At 35.1% G+C, this 14,551-nt stretch overlaps 1 protein-coding gene across 1 annotated transcript in view; it reads left to right on the top strand.

The window, feature by feature from the left end:
* The window catches only part of ARHGAP24 (Rho GTPase activating protein 24), a 521,561-nt gene that overhangs the window by 94,961 nt on the left and 412,049 nt on the right, over positions 1 to 14,551 (top strand). The window lies entirely within an intron of this gene.

Genomic DNA, 14,551 nt, shown 5'->3' with positions numbered 1-14,551 from the left:
TAGGAATTTGGACCGGGTCTCTGCTTTAGTATTTTACATTCCTAAGGCATTATGATTTCATGATGTTCTCATTCCTCTAATTGAATTCCCTAAAAATAGCAATAAAAATACATGCTACAAACCTTGGTCATTTTTTTGAAATTGCTACTACTTTTTAGGCATTTACCAGGGCTGGACATTGGCTAAAAATTTACATATATTATCTTATGAAATACTTAAAATAATCCTATGAGGTAGGTATTGTTAACCCTATTTTTGCATGAACACCAAGGTTTATGTGTAATGCAGATTACCCAAAGTTAAACAAACAGTGGTTTAATAATTTGTCTCAAGTAAGTCTGAGTTCGTATAGCTTTAGCCCAAGACATTATAAGTAAATTAAGAAGGTCCCATATTGGTATCATGACAGTTATAGTACTTTCCATATCTGTTATTTCATTTGTCATTGCAAACCAGTGGGGAATATGGGGATTATTTTTATAGAGGAGGAAACTGTGGCTTAGAGATATGAAGTGATGTAATCAAGATTATATAATCATTCAAAGATCAGAGGCAAATTAATGGAGTTTTTTGTCTTCTATCTTACCCTCCACGGTTCTTTTCTAATTGCACCTTGTTTTATAATTATCTAATAATCAGATTAAGGTATTATCTTGAATATAAAATTATTTTTACCAAACTCAGAGAAAGGAATCAGGTTAATGTGAAAGGACAGAATTTAGGGGGTCCAATGTGGGGATTTCATTATGGAGGAACACAGTGAATACTATCTGTGAAAAAATACATAGAGGGCCATACCCCAGGCAATATGATAATATCCTTTTTGAACAATTTAGGGCAGAGTTCTTCAAACTAGAATTCATGTGCACATTCTCTGACATTTGCAGATTCTCAGATTGGAGAAACACGGACCACAGGCTTGGATCCACTGTATCTTCATGACTAGCAGGCACTCTAGTGGTTATATTGATTAAAAAATTGGAAATATAAATTTTAAAATGTAAAAACTCCAGATTAATTCAAATGAAAATCTACCTCAAAATGAAAATTACATTAATTCATAGTATTTCCAGGATAGTGTTTTTATATTAGCATGTTACTAGTATTACTAGTATTTGTAGACTTACTATAACTAAAATTAACAAAATAGACTTGTATTGACCAAAAAGTACTAATTCTTTTACAAACCAAACATAGACTATCACCATCCCCCTAAAAATGTTTTTAAATTTTTCATTCTATGTATTATTTGTTAAAGATTTGTGATTAATAAAGCAGTTAAAATGTAGGATAAATAACTTTATTCTTTTTTCTTTCTTTCTTTTTTTTTTTTTTTGAGATGGAGTCTCACTCTGTAGCCCAGCCTGGAGTGCGGTGGTGCAATCTCGGCTCACTGCAACCTCCGCCTCCTGGGTTCAAGCGATTCTCCTGTCTCAGGACCCCAAGTAGCTGGGACTACAGGAGTGTGCCACCACACCCGGCTAATTTTTTGTATTTTTAGTAGAGACGGGGGTTTCACCGTGTTGGCCATGCTGGTCTTGAACTCCTGACTTCAGATGATCCACCCGCCTCAGCCTCCCAAAGTGCTAGGATTACAGGCGTAAGTCACTGCACCCAGCCTTGGGAGAAATAACTGTGAATTATCTTTTTTAACTAACTTTGATACAATTCAAGCACTGAGAATTTTAATATTGAGCTTTTTAATGTTTTGCCCTGATGTTTAAACACACGCATACAAATTCAGATTAAGAACTGATAATTTCTATATCAGAGGGAACTTTGTAATATACAAACATTCTATATTGTTCTATGAATGGCCTAATTTCTTCTCTTAAAATAGACCAAGTGAGAGTAGATGCCTGGCACATGGTAACTGTTAATAGCATATTTTTGAATGAGTTAATGAGTCAGTGGAATGTGTCTAGAGCCATGCAGCAGCAGGGCCAGGACCAAGGCACCGTGAGTAATATTGACTGTTCTCAACTCCATCTATCAAAATCATGCTATTTAAAACAACAAAGTTTAAGCCACATTAAATAAGACCTGCAGTGATATATTGTAGAATATCTTTTAAAGAATCAGAACATCTAAATGGAGAATAATTGAACACCTTGAAAAATGTTGAAAGTGGAAAAAAATTTGTCCTAAAACCTGTCATTTTGCATTTGTGTGTTTATGATTGCATGTATGTGGTTGTGTGTATATCTGTGTGTAACAGCCAAAAGGATGTTGTTAATGAGTGACAGATGAGGAACTAGGAGTCACTTTCTTGCTCCTAGATCCAGCGCTCCTTCTGCTTCATCCTTGCCTTCTCATTAGTCCTCAGCTTTTCTTTACCTTTGCTTTTAGTTGGAGGTATTTCTTGTTTTGTTCTTTTCACTTCAGTGCTTCCAAACGTAAGAATGTCCTTAGCCTTCATATATTTTGATGAGGGCTATTTCAATAATATGGAGAAAATATCATGAGTAAAATTTCAAAAATTCTTTCTTTTAAACATTCCTAACCAGCTGGAAAGCTTCAATAAACTTAACTTGCTTTTTGTTTTTTTACTTTCTTAGAAGGCACTTCTAAAATGAGAGTATAAAACCCTCGAAATTTATGTCCTTCTTGTCCTTGGTTAAAGTTCTTTAATTTATTATATTAAATTTTCACTGAGTTGTTTTACTCAATAAAAAGAGTCAAATCAAACTCCATCATTATCCTTATTAAGAAAAACTGCCCATCTGTTGAGGGAAAGCAAAATTATAATCATAACAGGCTACCCTGAAAATGCTGAATTCTATGAGTACACAGGTACAGTTAGTAGCAAGGAGTGAGTGAGGACTCTCTAGAGGGCTTGGGAAGGGCTGCATAAGGCAAGAGGTGATCCTGACCTGCGAGTTTGAAGGTCGATGCGAGTTTTCCAGGTAGATAAATTGGGGAAAGAAATTCAGAGCAGAGGAAAGACATGGAGTTGTAAAATAGATATCTATAGATAGCTCCATATTGCAAGGGTGAATATACGGCAAGAATGCTGTTAGAGAGAAACGGGGGGCCCCAATGGAAAAGGGGTTCCTTAGTAGGCAGTGAGAAGCTATTTCCAGAGCACCTGTGATACTCAAACTACACAACTGTGTTAATCTTAGAAAGGAATCATGACAGTTGTTTCCTAATACATTGAAACCTAAGTTAATAAATATGAGTTTCTCAATTAGATTTTCCTTACATCTCTGTCTTCAATTTTTATTGCTATGAGAACACACTATATATGATTTAGTGCATTATGTACTTAAATATTTGAACTTACTATGAATGTTTCATGTTCTTATTCAACTTGCATCTTGCCTTCCAAATATTCAGCAACCTGCCCAAATTCGAGAACTTAGAAAGTTTCACTGCCACTTTTCTTGTATTTTCTTTTTGAGCAAAAGGCAAAGGTGCCTCAAGGCTCTCTGCTCTCTGGAGATAGTACCTGATTTGTAAACAATGACTTTCCAGCACTTAGCCAACAATACCTGGCAATATATGAGAGGCTTATCTCATAATATAGCTATTTAATATTTAATATAAATCAAACTAAACATCCTCAGTATCCTGTAATTTTTTTAATTAAAAAAAGCAGCTTTAGTTCATTTAGGACAAAACTGTCTCCAGAATCCATTGTCTACAAGTATTTGTACTTATACAGATTTTATCCAGAGCATATTTAAAAAATAAAGTTGATTTTGATTGTTATAAAAACAAACAGGAAGGTGATGCATGTAGGCCATTTTTGAAAGTACATTAATACATCTATAATTCTTGTTACTCACAGGCCACTACTATAAACATTTTATAGTGCTGAATTTTTCCAGTTTTTTAAGTAATATCTTTTCTATTTTATCTTACAAATTTCATTATATTTACATGCAGAGGAAAAAGTGTAAAATCGTACTGTACAGAAGAATCTATAAAAGAATCTTCCTCCTATACCACACACCCCGAAGGACTTTGGATACCTATTAGAAAGGGTTTTAAAACACATTTGAACTGAATTCATGACAATATCTGTTCTGGCATGTTTCATTAATCCTGACAAATGACCATGGCCTTGTCAATACCGTAACATGGGGGAAGCAGCCAAGTCAAGAGATGAGGTATGATTATAGTTATCTTAAAAATAAGGCAATTGTGCAGGTTTCGTTAAGTGAATCCAGTGATAAACTTTCCTAATGGTTTTTCAGGCCCACCTATTTTACTTCTATTATGTAGCATATTATTACTTAAATAAAAACTAAGTCTCAAGCTTGGCCATACTAGAGAAAGCCTCTGACATACCCTTGTGCTAGAATTTGACACAGCAGGGCATCGATTTTTAGAAGCCAGTCGGAAACTCCTGATAAAATGACTAAAATCTAAATAAGCACCAACCCAATTAATGTGGTCTAGACTTCCTACAACAGATATTGATCCAATTATGTGGGGAAGGTTTTTTCTGTGCACGATGAAGATGACACTATATTAGATCACAATGGATTTTCTTAACTTAGAGAACAAAGTGATTCTGAGTGAATTATAACCTGAGGGCTGACCTCTAAATGTGCAAGGATTGGTTGCTGATTTAAGAGTAAGCTCTAGGCTGGGCACAGTGGCTCACGCCTGTAATCCCAGCACTTTGGGAGGCCGAGGCGGGCGGATCACGAGGTCAGGAGATCGAGACCATTCTGGCTAACACGGTGAAACCCCGTCTCTACTAAAAATACAAAAACAAAATTAGCCGGGCATAGTGGCGGGCGCCTGTAGTACCAGCTACTCCGGAGGCTGAGGCAGGAAAATGGCGCGAACCCGGGAGGCGGAGCTTGCAGTGAGCCAGGATCGCGCCACTGCACTCCAGCCTCCAGCCTCCAGCCTGGGCGACAGAACGAGACTCCATCTTAAAAAAAAAAAAAAAAAGTAAGTTCTAATTTTATATATTTAATGAAACTCGTGTGTTAATGAAATCTAGAAATCTCTAAGGCAATTGCTGTCCCGTTAACATTTATGAAGCCAAAGCCTCGATGAAGTATTTAAAATAATACTAGAAACCTTGAAACTTAGATATCGTCCTCAAATCTAAAACTAACTTTCTGTGTAGCACCTGAATCTTTTGGTGTTTAAAACGACACTAAGATGGTACTGTGGTGTCATCATAAATTCTTAGAAACTCTTATCACTTTCCTAGAAATGATTATATAAAGTGATAGAAAGTATTATTCATATAAAATATTATTTTATTCCACTGTTATTTAAAATTTTATTGCTTTCCTCTACACAGCAATATAGGAATAACTTTTTTAAGAGTAAAGACATAGGCTTTAGAATAAAATTATTCGAATTGAATCTTAGCTCATATAGTTACTAATTCGGATACATTGGGCAAATGAGTTAGCTGGTATAAGCTTCAATTTACTAATCTGTATAATGAGATTATGATAGTAAATACCTCATAACGTTATTTTGGGGATTAAATGAGATGCTTTATGTATCTGATTTTGGAAAGCAATGATACATGGTAAGCATGAAATAAACATTAGTATTTTTATAAATTAGTATGAGAAAAATAGAATTTATTGTTTAAGATATTAATACTACTCATTTATTTGATTTTTTAAGTGAACATGTATTTATAGATTTCTAATGTACCTACAAGTATTATTCTAGATTCTAGGAAATATATATATTTATATTTATAATATATATCAAAGAAAAAATATGTATATATAAAAAATAGATCCCTCAAAATAAAGATTTAGAAAGAAGCAGCTCAGGTGAAAGTCCAAAATTATTCTAGGTAAGTAAGGAAAGTTTGCTTTAAACAACTATTTAGAAACCTAGGCTGCCAGTGATTTTACAATTTTAACTTTTGCCTTCCAAATTCACCATGGGGATATAAAATAGAGTATTGCCTAGAAGGATCAGATGGACCAGACATGGTAGTGGTCCTTGTCACTTCTGTTCACATTTTGTTAGTGAGATAGTACTGAGTCACATGAGCACATCTAACTGCAAAGGAGGCTAGACATGGAGCCTAGATTGATCCTGGGAGCAGAGGAGTGCGAGAGTGAGAACTGTCTGCTATACATGACTAAAATAATACCAAGCATTTGTGAAGGAGTTAAATTCTAGTGGGTATTAGGCATAATTATAGTTATTATACAATGTAATAAGTATTTTAATAAAGATAAAATAGGGAACTATTGGAAGTCATAGGAGAAGCCCCTACCACCACTTCAAGGTTTAGAGAGAACTTCTCAAAGGAAAAATTTAACCTGAGAATTGAAGGATGGTATCCATAGCTGCTGGAATGGTATTTATGGCAAAGAAAAGGTGTAGGCCATGGCCCTTTTGTAAATTGTTAGAAATTGATAATGGTCAAGTATTCCCATACCTAAGAAAGAGGACAAGAAGAGAGAGAGATTTGGAGAAGAAAGCAGAGGCAAGTTTGTTAAGAGTCCAAAAAGCAGTGGTGAATGTCTTACATTTTATCTTGAGACCTTACATTTTCCCTGCCTTTGTATGCCCGTTTTTCTTGGTTTATTAGACTTAAAGCTAAACAGTTAAAATAGAACTCATTCTGTGTACAGTTCACTGTGAAGGAATCTAAAATGCCTGCCTATCTGAAAAGGCCTTCCATGACAGTCCTGCAACTCCTATAATTGACTATTTTATATTACTATCTAGTCCCTGGAAAAATTATGAAAAGCAACTATGCTGTAGATAACTACTTGACCTGCCATCATTCCATTAGTGTGTAAGTAGGAATTACAGGAATGCTCCTCAGGTCACTTTTGACTGTAGGAGGAAGAGCTAAGAAAATCTGTTGCTGCTGGAGAGGGCACCTGAGATGGAAAAGCACAGAGGATATCTTGCACAAAAAGAGACTGATGGGCAGAGGGATCACAGCATGTGAGACCATTTTCATGCTCATAGTTTTCTCCAGAATTGATTTGTCTGGTATAGGCACTTCCCTGGGAGGCAGTTAAGTCCACTTGTTTTTTTGTGCAGTTTCTAGAATCAGACTGCCTGGGTTCAGTCTAGACCCACTACTAGCTATAGGGCTTGGCTAAGTTCATAAAATTCATTATTCTCATCTGTAAAATATACATCATAAAATACCTATCTCAGAATAGTTGTTAACAATACATGAAATAATGTTTCTAGAATGCTTACACAGTACCTGGCCACATATAAAGCAGTTAATAAATATTAGCTATTGATGTTACTATCATTATCATCATTTCTACCATCTTTGTCCATCGGGATACATTAACACAGCAGTTTAGAAGTTAAGATCTATAATATATACTTTATTAATTGTATAATGAAGGGAATAATAGATGATCAGCCCATGTAAGATTTACAAGGAGGTGCTTTTCGTTGGTCATGCTAACTTCAGAGCAGAAAATAACTTGTTTTCACTTGTCACCTATGCTGTCAAACATTGAAGTTATTACATGGAAAGATTTCAGAACAATTCTCTCCCTTGTAGTATGCCTTTTCTCTTTCTTTACATTACTTTTTTGGGCTCCTTCAGAGTTTATCAAAATGATTATGATGACAGCCAAGGAGACTTGAAAAATTGTCTTTACAAAACCGGCTACCCCAGAGAGAGGCAGCACTGGTTTTCCGGTTTCTCAGCACCAATTTGAAGGGAGAACTATTGGAGTTGAATCCCTTGAGTTCTATTCTCACATCTACTCTTATTAACTGAAGGCTTTTGTATTTGTGATGCAATTCAATATATGGAACCAGGTAGTCCGTATTCAGACTATCTCATGTGCACAAATTCAGGAAAATTTCCATTATACCAACTAGAGGAGAAGAAACTTTAGGGGCAAAAACAAATGAGTAAAAATATAATTTGAATATTTACATTTTTGGTGTTTACAGCAATGTGTTTTAAAAGCCTATTTTTTTGCCCTTGATATATTAAATATTTCATCGCCATTTGTTACTTGTTCTCATTTAGGTTTTTTTTTTTTTTTTTTTTTTTTTTTTGGCTATTCAATTTTCGTGTCTTCTCTTCTTTGGCTTTATCTTGCCTAAATCCAGCTGCTTCTCGTTTTTTAGAGCTATCACCATATGTTCATTCATTTAGTGACTATTTATCAATTATAAACTATGAAATTACAATTTTAGAATGTTTTGATCACTTTTTATGTACAAGGAAGAAATCCAGATACAAAAATTATTGTTCTCACTTTCTGAAATTTGGCTTTTTTTTCTTTTACATAATATTTTCCAGGTTCATTCATGTTGTAACATGCTATCAGTACTTTGTTTTTTTGTTTTGTTGAAAAATATTCCATTGTATTAATATAACACTTTTTAAAATCCATTTGTTGGTTGATGGACATATCGGTTGTTTACACTTTTTGGTTATTATAAATAATGCTGCTCTGAATATTCATTTACAAGTGTTTTTGTAGCCATATGTTTTCATTTCTCGTGATCATACACCTAGGAGTGGAGTGACTGGGTCATATGGTAACTGTATGTTTAACCTTTTGAGGAACTATGCCGATCATTTTTATTCAATTTCAATCTAATTTAAAACTCAAGCCTCATACTTGGTTTAAATCTCATCTGCGTCCCTCCACACCCTGTGTATGTGTTTGTGTGTGTGTGTGTGTGTGTGTGAGAGAGAGAGAGAGAGAGAGAGAGAGAAAGAGACCGAGGCAGAGAAACTGTGAGCTGGATAATCTTTCCTTGTCTTTGAAGTCTCTGTTACTGAGAACTGGTGAGGAGAACAGGTGAGCAAAGACAGATGAATCTCTGCATAAGAGCCTGTTGCTGTTGGGGACTACATGTCCATATTGATTGTTTCTGCCTTTCTGGCTAATTTGTGGCTGTTGATGACCATCTCGACATCCCAGGTGCCTGATGTTAAATATGACAAAAAGAACCTATCTTGTCCTTTTTCTTCACCTTTCAGCTCTCAGAATTGGCAGTACACCCCACAGCTTCTTGCTAAAGTCCTATCACCTGGGGACCCACTTTTCATTATTTCACATGAACTCACTGGAAATCCATACATGGTTGCTATGACAAATATGGTGTTGCAGGCCCCTCCACATGGTCCCAAAATTTTCTTTGCTCTGCGAACTTTTTCCAGTTCTTTTGTCTATTACTCAAGGATAAGTGCAAAGCAGCCTCAGCACGTGACAAACTGAGGCGCGAACTCCCAGTCTCTCCAGTTGCCAGTGACTGCTGGAGTTTTATCTTCCTTGACTCAAGGGGCTTATGGACTCTCCTTTCAGATGTTTTGCCTGTAGCAGGAAGCGGAGGACAGATAGTGGTTCTGGCCACAGTGATCGTATCTGACTGGGTTTGATTCTATTCTGTTGTTCTGTTGTCTCGTAGAAGAGTAAGGCACTTAGTACCTCTTCATTTCAGCCTTTAGATTTCAGAAACCTGTCAGAGACAATAGAATAATTCCTATTTAACATCTCATTACAAAAACCTATGTTATACTTTTATATTTTTGAAACTACAGCTTATAAATCAAATGTACATACTTTTTATTCTCCCAGATAAGTGGAACTAATATTTTCTCATCAACGAATTATTCCACAATTGTAAAAATCCTTCCTGTTTCTGACTTCTTATGATTATTAACTTGAAATAATATTCTATACTGCTTATGAACCAGGTACCTTGCCATATACACAAATATGATTTTAATATTTTAAAATATTAAAGTACTAAAATATAGCATAATAAGCATTACATATATTTTAACTTATGATAAATTATGTATCTTCTGACTTTCTTGTTTATGTTTGTGTCATGTATTAGAAAAGATTAATAGAATCAATTCTATTTATTAGCAGAATCCTTAACTCATCTTTGTGAACCTGAATTTCTACTTAAACATGTTTTTCTAGATATGGGATTACAGATGCTTAAATAATATGTAATTCTTCACTCATGTTTAGAAATAAAATAGTACAAGATAAACTTGTTCTACTTTGTGGCCAATCCTGAGAAAATTTAAGATAAAGAATTGAATCTATGGATAAGAGCTCACTGACTTAGACATGAGTTGTAAATGCTGTAGTACTGGCCCTCCTTGAAGGATGCACTGATTATTTGAATAAACCAATGTAGCTGTAACTTAACTGTGTTTTTTAACATTCATAACCTTCTCTGGGGAGGCAGAAAACATTGGCAGTAAGATTCTAATACAATTTTTGAACAGTTTTTCAGTGCTAAATTTCTGTGTCTATTTTGAAACTTTTCCTAGTTTTTTTTTAAATGCCAGTATTTAATAGTTACATTTTCTCTAGATTTTAAAGGAGATTTTCCACCTGTCAATTTTTGTTTTGTACATATATAAAATGCATGTGGTGGTAAATAAGCCAAAGGTACTTTTGGGTTATGGACTTTATTCTTCTATTAATGAGTTATGTTACCTTGTATTAGTCCCTTCTTTCTGTGCTTCCTCTATCAAATGAAGAGATGAAGCTGATGGCTTCAGAGTTGCTATTCAATCCCAGGTCTCTAGAAGTTTTGTGTAGCCCCACAAAAGTTCCTGCTTTTTAAAAATTAAGTTATCATAATTCTTTCAATGAGCTAATACTTTGTTTCCCAAGTCATTGAATTTGCCTATGAAATTTGCATTGCAATATCCAAAGATATTTTGGAAATGAGACACTCTAGAGTATCCTACGGGAAAATGAGCAGTAATTCCATTTTCAGCCTACGAGAAGATTTGTAAATATTCTATGTTTTCTATCTTAGCCTGAATTTTGAATATTGAAGTAAAAATCTTGAAGCTGGTTTTAATCATTACCACAAACAATGTCACTATGGCTTATCTAAAATATATAGTGTTTTCAAAAATGCCTCTTTAAAGAATCATCATTTTACATGCAATTTTGATAAATATAATGTTTATTTAAAATGTTGTCTCTGTTTTTGACTCTTTAAACTGCTTGAGAATATGTTAAAGATATGGACAATCAGACTGCCCCCTTTGAAGCCCTTTCCATCCAAAATTATGAGATGCAAAACTCATGAGATAGAAAACTTGGCTGGATTTTTAAAACATTAGACTGTAGTTTACTGCTTGAAATTGTATGATTAATTCATTTTTCAATGAATTATGTTTACAAATATATGCCTACAGAGACTGTAACACTCTTTATGTCAATATCCAAAAAGTATACAATGGGGTTGATTTAAATGTCAGATACTTTAATCGTTCAACTCTTACTATTACACAACTTAGTATTACTGGGGGAAAAAAACCTGCAAAACATTTATGGATCTCAGGTAATGGTCTGAATTGAAAAGTTTCGACATATTTTCACTAAGCTATTTCAAATTATATAATTTGATTTTATCTTAGAAGTAATAATTTAAGAAGCAATATTTGTTTCTTTCCAAGTTTATGTGTCTCTGATTAATTTATGTGGCTGGTCGGAAACTGCACTTTTGTTTCTGACCTGTTGTTTCCTTTAATATTCTGGATTGAGAAACAGGAGTTGTGCTGTGTTCCCCCAGGGACTTACATTATGTGGCATTCCACACAGTTGATACTCTTCTACTTTCCTGTTTTGATGTCTGTCTAAAAATTTGAAAATTTCTGATATTTTTCTTGTAAAATGCATTAGCAATATTACTGAGCTCAGAAATTAAAATAAAAACAAGTTTTCCTGTTCTAGTGTAACTAACTCAAACTATTCCTCAGTTTCAAATATTTTCTTAGAGTGACAATTAAAGATGGTTTAACTAATAAAAATTAAAGATGCAGTTTAATAGGTAATCCTTCACTCTACTGTGGCTTTCCAGGAAGATGAAAAAGGGTAAATGTTTATTATGAACTGTCATGTCTTATGTGTTCAGTACTCTATTTATATTATTATTCTATTAATTCTGACAACACTTTGTTCATTAGAAGTTTTTTAATAGATCAAGAGACTGAACTTCAGAAGGGTTAAAAAATCTATATCCCAAGGCTAGCAATTAGCAAAACCAGGCATACAGTGAAAAATGTAGGTATAAAAATAAGTCCAGGAAGGAAAAAAAGAAATGTTCTGTAGATACGGGTAGGATCCAAACTAGTGCCAAAAGGTGTTTTTAGTACATTTATTTATCAGAGAGAAAAAAGAAGGAATTTCATACCTACTTTAATAAATAAGAATACAGCTTGTTATATACCTGCTGAAGAACCCCATCCTTTTTGAAATCATGACAATTTAGAGGCATCCTGGGGGTTCTAGTAATTATGTTAATAACTCTTAAGTTTTGCTTAGAGGTCCTAGGAGAAGGCATATTGGCCTTTTGTAGACCATGCTTGGCTGTTTACTAAGTATACTCAAAGAGTGTGTATGCAAGATGAATTGTAGAGCTTGCTAAAACCCATCTACTTATATCTAATCCTCATTTTTTTTTTGCAATAATTAATGAAATAACCTCTTTTAGCTCTATGGGCATTTGTAGGTGGTTCCCACTTTTAGTTGTTTCACATTACATCACTCTGATCCATCAATGCCATGCAATATAAACCTGAGTTTTGTTTCTACCTGCCTTTATAAACTCATACAATGAAAAAGATTTGTCAACAAAAGCAGATGTATTCCGTTTTTGACACAAGACAAAAGTGATTCAGAGTGGTAGCTGATGATTGTGACTAAATTATGGTACATAAAATGGAAATGGCTAATCAGCAAATGTGCCATGGACTGTCTTCTTGGGCATGGGACAGAGAACTGAGAAGAGTGTGGCTATCAAGCCTGCCTCTGGCACTCACCACTCACTTTTGTGGATTCCTGTTGAATCCACCTCTGGTGTTGTAAGTCCTAGAGAGAAACCTGGAGGAATCTGTGGCAGAGGTACTCTTCTTAACTGTATTTCCATTTAAGCGTTGTAGCAAAATGGCTATGGGACTTGAACACCTGCTGATGTGACAATGTTGTAGAATAGATTTTGGACATTTCTGTCAAAGAATAAAATAATTTTTATAATTTCATGGAATTGAGTAGATGGAAGATGTTCGTTCTTGCTTTCATTTCCCTTATTCCATCTCCAAGGAAAGTCTGCTTTTGTAAGTTAGGCTTCAGAGCTTTTCCACTAGTCACTGTTCTACTGGTGGCTTACAGTAATGTATTAAAAGTCCAGTCTGGAGCATGCTGAGACATTAGTCTCTTTTTCCTACCTTTGGTTCCCCAGGGACTACTATCCAGAAGGGAAAAGTGCCAATTATCTCTTTATCCTTTGCATCTAGTTGGTTCGTGGTCACATGTATAAAATACTTGGTCCAGATCTCTCATTGGAGCAACAATTTCTGACTCCTGGAATCCCTCTAATTTTCTAGTCCTGTTTTGTATATCAGCATCTCCCTTGATTTTTAACTATTTTTCTCCATTCTCTCTCAGAAAATGATTGCAGGAGCATTTGCCCCACTCTGGGAAGGTCAAGTGGATGCCTCTTGTTATCGCTCTTTCTTTTTTCGCCCCTCTCTTTCTTGTTCTTGCTCATATTCTTTTAGCCAATTGCTAGGGTGAGGCATTACATCCCAATGGAGTGGTAAGAATGGAGACTTGGATTTGAGATTTGGGTTGAAGTAGAGTAAGTAAGATTCTGTGATTCAAGACCACATCCACTTACCATGCATAGGGAAAAGGAACCTTTGTTCATACTTTCTTACCAGAGATCTATGAAGCAGCTTTGGCCCAAAGCCTGCATCAGTAATAAAGTGTGTGGAAGCTTGTTTTACTACCTGTGAATACAGTTTCATGCTGACATGTGATTGGTTGAATAAGAGACTCAGATATTCAATCCTAATACTATTTTGGTGGTATGCCATTCCCTATATCTCAAACAGAATGAAGCTTGAATATCTACCATGTTACATCTATCATTTGATAGAAAAGGAAGCTGAGGGTCAGAGAAGACTATAATTTGTATAAGAGATTCTCAGGCTTAATAAAGTTGAGAATTGGGCCGGGCGCAGTGGCTCACTCCTGTAATCCCAGCACTTTGGGAGGCTGAGGCAGGTGGATCACAAGGTCAGGAGTTGGAGACCAGCCTGGCCAATATGGTGAAACCCTGTCTCTACTAAAAATACAAAAATTAGCCAGGCATGGTGTTACGTTCCTGTAGTCCCAGCTACTCGAGAGGCTGAGGCAGGAGAATCGCTTGAACCTGGGAGGTGGATGTTGCGGTGAACCGAGATTGCGCCACTGCACTCCAGCCTGGGCAACAGTGCGAGACTCCCTCTCAAAAATAAATAAATAAATAAAAATAAAGTTGAGAATTGCTTAATTCACATAATACCTTAAAATTGCATATATTTTTAGCAGAGTTTCAAATCTAGGTCTTCTGCTATAAGCACTAAAACTAAAGAATAGGCCACAATCCAATATGTGTTCCCTTTTCTCAAAATGGGAGATTGATGAATTCTCTATTGGAATTTTAAAAAGTACTCATAGAAACTTCTATAAGTATCTCTGTTACTACTATGTAGTCAAACAGTGCCTTGTGTTATTAATAGTCATGTTTAGTTTGCCTTTCTAATCACATTGACCCCAAGTGGTGTTCCTTAATT

Source organism: Symphalangus syndactylus, chromosome 10 (genome assembly GCF_028878055.3).
Source record: "Symphalangus syndactylus isolate Jambi chromosome 10, NHGRI_mSymSyn1-v2.1_pri, whole genome shotgun sequence".
Classification (NCBI taxonomy): Eukaryota; Metazoa; Chordata; class Mammalia; order Primates; family Hylobatidae; genus Symphalangus; species Symphalangus syndactylus.
This window is presented reverse-complemented; position numbering and strand designations above follow the sequence as displayed.